Below are 7,510 nucleotides of genomic sequence, written 5' to 3' on the forward strand. Positions count from 1 at the left end.
GAAAGAGTCCAGCGGAGGGCCACAAAAGATGGTGAAGGGGCCTGGAGCATCTCCCCCTATGAAGAAAGGCTGAGTGAACTGGGTCTGTTTAGCCTTGAGAAAAGACGACTGAGAGGGGACCTGATCCAGGTTTATAAATACCTGAGGTGTGGCGGCCATAGCGGTGAGGCCAGTCTCTTTTCAGTGGTACGTGGAGACAGGACGAGGGGAAACGGACATCAGCTGCAGCACAGGAAGTTTCGCACGAATGTGCGTAAGAACTTCTTCACGGTGAGGGTGACGGAGCACTGGAACAGGCTGCCCAGGGAGGTTGTGGAGTCTCCTTCTCTGGAGATATTCAAGTCTCGCCTGGACGCCTACCTGTGCGACCTGGTGTAGGGAACCTGCTTTGGCAGGGGGGTTGGTCTCGATGATCTCTAGAGGTCCCTTCCAACCCCTACAATTCTGTGATTCTGTGATTAAGCTTATAAAACCACAGAGCAGGAAATAAAGCAGTATAGGCCCATAAGCAGAACTTCACACCCAGCTGTCACACCCAAAGGCTTTGCAAGCATAGCTGTGTGAGCCCATGTCACCCACCTTGCTTGTTGCTGGAAGTCCCAGACAGGTGACTCTGTGTTTTCTATAACTGGAGTGGTTATTGGAGCATCTGAACCAGCAACAGCAAACGACACACAGCTACTGGGTGAGGCCACTTCCCGGTCTGTCAGAGGACTCCCTAAAATTAGACAGTTAAAAACAGAATTGGCTGGAAGATAAAAGAAATTATTCATTTATTTTTTAAATTTAAAGGCAATTAAAAGTAGGTAATTAACGAAGAAACCCATCACCTAGGAAATATTCCTTTCCATGGGCGAAACTGAGAATACTTTGTGTTAACAGTGGAGGCAAATAATACATGAATCTTTTAGAGAACAGAATGCAGAACATCCAAGGGAGAAACGCAGAAACCTTTTGCCCAGGATCATCCAAAAAGTCAGAGGCAAAGCCAGAATTAAACCCAAGTCCCTGGAACCCCATTCCAGTACTTCATCTATCTTCCAGGCTGGACCACAGAGCTTGGCAATCCTAGCTGCAAACAGAAAATACTTTTGAGTTATAAAAGTCAGCGTGACTTTACAGTTGGTTTGTTGAGAGCACGCTCATTTAATTAAGTATTAATGTAATTAACTGAAGGATTTCTGCCACAAGAGGAGCAGTGCACAGAATGCTGATGTATGGCTTTCCTTGGATGGTGATTCAGAAGAGCTATATGCTGATGATTTCCAGACTCACTCATCTGAGAAATCAGTCCACTTCCAGCATGGTTCAACTCACCAGATCTGAGAGCTTGTCCAAGGAAAATTTTGCCTTCTCCTTTGTGCTGTTATTTTTCCAGATGGATCAGCTCCCTGTCTGGTTCAGCAGGCAGCTGCACAGCTCCACGTGCCTGCATGAGGAAGGCAGGGAGCAGTGCTTGGCCATCCAACTGTGCTTTGAGCAGGGGTAGAGAGCATGAAGACATACAGCTTGATGTTGAATGAGGTAGACTTAGGAAACACTGCTTTTAATCCATGCACCACCCAGATCTTTGTGATTCCTACACCACAGGATGGCAATCACTCTGCAATGCACCTGTGAGAGCTTCCTGAGACTTCTCATGTGAGAGCAGTTCAGGGCTGGAAATATAACCACTGTCTTCCTCATGCATCCTGAGTTAAGCCAGGAAAAGGCTTGTGAAGAAACAGATAAGGAATTAATTAGTCTGATTTTTTGGATATGCTTCCACTTAGATCATTTATAAGCAGAGGAATGCAAGGTCAATTAAGAGATGGAGCTGAACATTCCCCAGATGCTGCTGGATATCATGGATTAGATAGCAACAAATGAAAGATGTAGAAATTACACAATTACCTGCACTATATTATATCTTAACAAAGGAACAGAGACAATGATGTGCAAAGATGTTGGGGAAATAGAGAATGAAAGAGAGGATTTCTACCGCTGCATGTAACCCTTCCTCCAGACTTGGATCCTCTTAGTTACAGTTGCATTAGGGAGATTAATTTGCTTCAGTGCATCCCCACTTGTAAAGCTGCAGATACACTTTACTGCTAATGGAGCTGTTCAGACAGTGAAGGAAGGGGCAGCTGGCAAGATCTGCCAGGAGAAATGATCTTCACCAAGGGGAACTGAGGTCACACTTTGCAATCAAACACCATTCAGTTGTTAGAGATGCACTTCTCACCTCTGCCTTCCAAGTACTCAGCATGTGGCTTTGCACTTCAGGTTTTAGCTCTAAGATCACATCAGCCAGAGTGACCAAAGCTGAGGAGTATGAATCCATCTTAACTAAAAACTCTTTCCTCTAGAATTCCTAGGAATTCTAGGCATTTACACAGACTGGAAGGAGCAGTCCTTGAGAGCAGCCCTGCAGAGAAGGACCTGGGGGTCCTGGTGGATGAAAAACTGAACATGAGCCAGCAGTGTGCTCCTGCAGCTCAGAAAGCAAATGGGATCCTGGGCTCCATCAGAAGAGGGTGGCCAGCCGGGACAGGGAGGTGATTGTCCCCTCTGCTCTGCTCTTGTGAGGCCCATCTGCAGCACTGCGTCCAGGGCTGGAGCCCCCAGGACAAGAAAGACAGGGAGCTGTTGGAGAGGGTCCAGAGGAGCCACAACGATGAGCAGAGGCTGCAGCACCTCCCTACAAAGACAGGCTGAGGGAGCTGGGCTTGTTCAGCATGGAGAAGAGAAGCTGCGGGGTGACCTCAGTGCAGCCTGCAGTACCTAAAGGGAGCCTGCAGACAGGAGGGGAGTCAGCTCTTGGAAAGGGGAGATAACAGCAGGACAGGGGGAATGGTTGGAAGGTGAGGGAGGGCAGATTGAGGTTGGATGTGAGGGGGAAGTTCTTTACTCAGAGAGTGGTGAGGTGCTGGAACAGCTGCCCAGAGAGGCTGTGGATCCCCGTCCATCCCTGGAGGTGTTCAAGGCCAGGTTGGATGGGGCCCTGGGCAGCCTGGGCTGCTGTGAGATGTGGAGGTTGGTGGCCCTGCCTGTGGTGGGGGGTTGGAGCTTCATGATCCTTGAGCTCCCTTCCAACCCAAACCATTCTGTGATTCTATGATTATTTGCTGTAGCTTACAAAGTTACTATTTGTGTCTTTAACCATGGAAATTTACTTGAGAACAAGAGAAATTTTTATTATTTAAAACAAACAATGAGTTGTAACGTGCCCTACAAAACTGTTCTCAGTTTGGCAAGACTGCAAAGATGGCAGCTCAAACACAGATGTGGGTGACATGAGGACAGCTCAGAGAAATAAGCAAGATCTTCCCAGACTATCTCCTGGCCTCCTGTGTGTAAAGGCAGACCAAAAAGTCAATCTTTGTAGTCAAAGTAGAAGTAATTTCAGTCCTTTCTGCCATTATGAAGTTTAAACTGCTTCTTTCCTTTGTATTTTTTGAAAGGTGAAAAAACAGAAACACAAATAGCCACACAAGAAGTGACTTTAGACAAACAATATCAAGAGAGTTGGGGAAACATTCTGCATCTTCATTCATTTATTGAAAATTGTGCATCTTAAACAGTTCTTGCAGAACTGCCTGAAGTTTAATATCTGTTAAATACAGGACTGGAAATGTATTCAGCCTTTTTATCTGCAATACAGTAATGAATGGTTTTATCACAAAGAATGCAAATTCTTGTTGTAACCAGCTTTCATATAGGCACTGTATCAGCATATCTGTTGTCTCTGAGTTAGTTTCCTCTAAAAATACCCAGAAAAGATTATTTGTTTGAAGATAGAAATAGTGCAATAGTGTACACCATCACAAAACACCTCCTTATCTCTCCAAAAGCTTTGCAGCAGCAAATAATTTTGCATCAGGCTTCCAAAGACGATGAATTCCAACGGTATACAGAAAAATGGTTTAAAAAACCCCCAGCTGTGGGGCTCAGGATGTACCTGAACGACTTGCACTTACATCATAGCTTCTGTTTGACTTCTAGTTGTGTTGCGTCATGCCAGAAAATGCTGAATGTTCTTTTCTGGGGCATCACCTAGACTAGGAACTGGTTGATTTTATCACACGTCCAGTGAACTCACCTCATGTCAGTCCCTCATTCACACCCCTATTTGCTAACGATGTATGTATTTGTAAGGGTGCAAAGGAGATCTGATCACTCCAAGTGCTGAGCAGACACAAAGTGATCAATCACACAGCACTAAAGGTGTCCAGGGCAAAGAGTGGAGCACTTGAAGTGCTTTCAAAGGTTCAGCTCATCTTTAACAAGCAAAGATTCATTACAGACTTCACACTGAGGCAAGAAGGCGGCTCTAAAAACTGCTAACTCACTGCGTTACATTCCTGCACATCAAGAGCCAAACATCACCTGCTAGGAAGGATAATCTGAATATGCTTAGAATAAATTTGAAAGTGAAGGGCAACTCTTTGGTGACCCTCAGCATAGAGATTAGTCACCTAACTGTAACTCCTGCTCTGCAGAGAGGGAAATAGAGTGTCAAGCCTTGGTGAGTGCAGCCTGCTCTGCCCTTCCACTGCCCTTCCTCACTGCTGTGCCTGGCAGCCTGCAGATAGCACAAGTAAGCCAGCTTTACAAATTGATTACACGCTAAAAATGCAAATTTGTAGGAGCCTTTGAGATAGGAGCATCTCAGGGTTATGTTATTCAGATAAAGCTTAACTTCAGAATTCAGCTGTCATCTGTAACTGTGAACGTTATTTACATTTTGGCTGTTATTAATAGAGATAGGCTGAATAGCTTAAATTCCTGCTCCCCCCTCTACTTACACTGTGATGTAACAGTCTCAAGGCTACAACACTGCAAGCAAAGTTCAAAACCCATAGCATTCATTCACTATGTGGGGATAAGTCTGAGAAAAAGATGTTGTTTTTCTGTTTGTAAATTGCTCCTCACAGGAGCTGTCATGAGCAGACCCCAAGAAACAAACAAGACAAACACACACGCAGGAAAACAAGAATTAAAACAAATAAACACAGCAACAACAAGAACAAAAAAGGGCCTCGTTGGGGTTTTACCTTTTAAACTGAGATGCATTGCTCTTTCCACAAGGATGCTGACAGCAATGGTGCTTTCCAGAAACACCACGTCGTCTTCTTGTGGTTTCCCATTGCTGATTTCTGAGCTTCTGACATCCAGGTTCTGACCCTGATTTTCACAGACCTGCTGGCTCAGGCCAGGTGCTCCCTCTGTGCTTTCATCTTCACTGTTGCTGTGCTCCTCTGTGCAGTGTGGTGTGAGGGTTGGGGCAGCAGAAGTGGAGGAAAAGGCAACGTGAACACGTACAGCAGCCCCTGCGAGGTCTGCAGCATTGCATCTGAACAACGGGTACACTCCTGTAAGAGAATTCACTATCAGCTAAAGAAACACAACAGCACACAACCCAGGATGGCCTCGGGAGAAGCTCATTATTGTAAGATCTCACATCAGATCAGCAGCCTGAATTTGGATTTTCAGTGCTACTTCTATGCAAGGTATCACTCACTGACCTGTCCACAAAGCTGCCTGTGTGCTGCTGGTGGCTGAGCAAACACCACAGGGAGGACAGAAGCCTCAGAAACTGAACAGAGCAGAAGTGTCCATCACCTTCTCATGCTCAGTCATTATTCTCACCCTACTACAGTGCCCAATATGCCATTCTGGAGAAACATTCCTCATTAATCCAGCTAGGCTAATTGCTTTCCCCGTTATTGATCACTGCTGGCAACTTTGCACCCATTTAAAGTTATTAGGTTTTGAATTCAGAGAAGCAAGCATCTTAACCTTGTTTATCTTCAATGAAAGGAGCTGAGCATGGATTACATAAAGGACAAAACAAAGCTGTAAATTCTTTACTTAATTACAGAATTAAGCAACCGAGCATCAATAAAGAGAACTGAAACACGACAATGTTCTTTCTGGACTTACCACCAACACTCAGTGTTCTCTTTGACCTCTCTGCTAATGCTCTGAGGTCGACGTATGCAGATCCAATGAGACGATCTGTATCAAGAGGTCTTTCCACACCATTTTCTTTGCCATATGCCCACCACACCTGGATTTCTAATCTCTCCTCTCTGAAGAACCAAATCAGCCCTCGGCTCTTCCTGAGAGTCACCTTGTGGCTTTTCTTAAAGTTCACTGTAACGTTCTTGTTGTCCTCACACAATTTTGGCCTCTTAAGCAAAGTCCACGTGGCTTCCTGATCATACAGCTTATACCTGAGGTAGCAGCAAGTGCTTTTATTCAGTTGCATCTGGCCTGCAAGCAGCAAGCAGTGCGATGGCAGCCACACTCTTGGGGTTGAAATGGTCACAACCACCGCTCTGTCACTCGGCTCCCATTCATCGCCCTCATCCATGCTGTCTTCAAGGCTTTCCTCACTGTTCCATCCCAAAAGCTGAGCAGCCTCCAAAACACGCTCTCTGTCGTCGTGATGAGCAAAAGTAACAGAAAGTTCCAGTCCTCCCACAACAGTCTGCATGATGTTTGTGCGGTGTGAAGGCATTACATCTTCAGAGAGGGTAACTGGGTACCAGCCTGTAATACCTTCAGGAGAAAAGAATGTAATTAGACTTATTCTACCCCCTGAAAAATGTCAGCAAAGAACATTCTGCTCTCTGGTCATTAGCCAAGAACCAGAGCTCATAGAATCCATAGAATGGCCTAGGTTGCAAAGGAGCACAGTGCTCAGCCACTTCCAACCCCCTGCTGTGTGCAGGTCGCCAACCAGCAGCCCAGGCTGCCCAGAGCCACATCCAGCCTGGCCTTGAATGCCTGCAGGGATGGGGCATCCACAGCCTCCTTGGGCAACCTGTTCCATTGTGCCACCACCCTCTGGGTGAAGAAGTGCTTATTATTCAAAGTGTTCATTTCTTGTGAAAGTTTGGAATTCTTTTGTAACCTGAAAAAGCAGCAAGCAGCAGTGTAACACTCCTGCATTACCTGATCGTCTTCTCAGCAGGTCTCTGGTTGGAATTGTAACTGTCCCAAGAAGATAATCTCTTGATGTCCGAGCTGCCAATGTGTCGGTGGCTGGAAAACAAATAATGTTGCATATACACCAAACTGCAATACAAAATTTAGATACAAGCACCTCTCCTATGAGGAAAGATTGAAGGAACTGGGCTTGTTGAGCTTGGAGAAGAGAAGGCTGCAGGGAGACCCCATTGTGGCCTTCCAGTACTTGGAGGGAGCGGATAAACAGGAGGGGGAACGGCTGTTTGTGAGGGTGGGTGGTGACAGGACAAGGGGAATGGTTTGAAAGTGAGCCAGGGGAGGTTTGGGTTGGATGTGAGGAGGAAGTTTTTCATGCAGAGGGTGGTGAGGCAGTGGAACAGGTTGCCCAAAGGAGGCTGTGGATGCCCCATCCCTGCAGGCATTCAAGGCCAGGCTGGATGTGGCTCTGGGCAGCCTGGGCTGCTGGTTGGTGACCTGCACACAGCAGGGAGTTGGAAGTGGGTGAGCACTGTGCTCCTTTGCAACCAGGCCATTCTATCATTCTGTGATT

General features: G+C 46.2%; 1 protein-coding gene across 2 annotated transcripts in view; it reads right to left on the bottom strand.

The window, feature by feature from the left end:
- FCHSD2 (FCH and double SH3 domains 2) overlaps window positions 1-7,510 on the bottom strand; it is a 569,931-nt gene that overhangs the window by 204,906 nt on the left and 357,515 nt on the right. The window lies entirely within an intron of this gene.

Source organism: Meleagris gallopavo, chromosome 1 (assembly GCF_000146605.3).
Source record: "Meleagris gallopavo isolate NT-WF06-2002-E0010 breed Aviagen turkey brand Nicholas breeding stock chromosome 1, Turkey_5.1, whole genome shotgun sequence".
Lineage (NCBI taxonomy): Eukaryota > Metazoa > Chordata > Aves > Galliformes > Phasianidae > Meleagris > Meleagris gallopavo.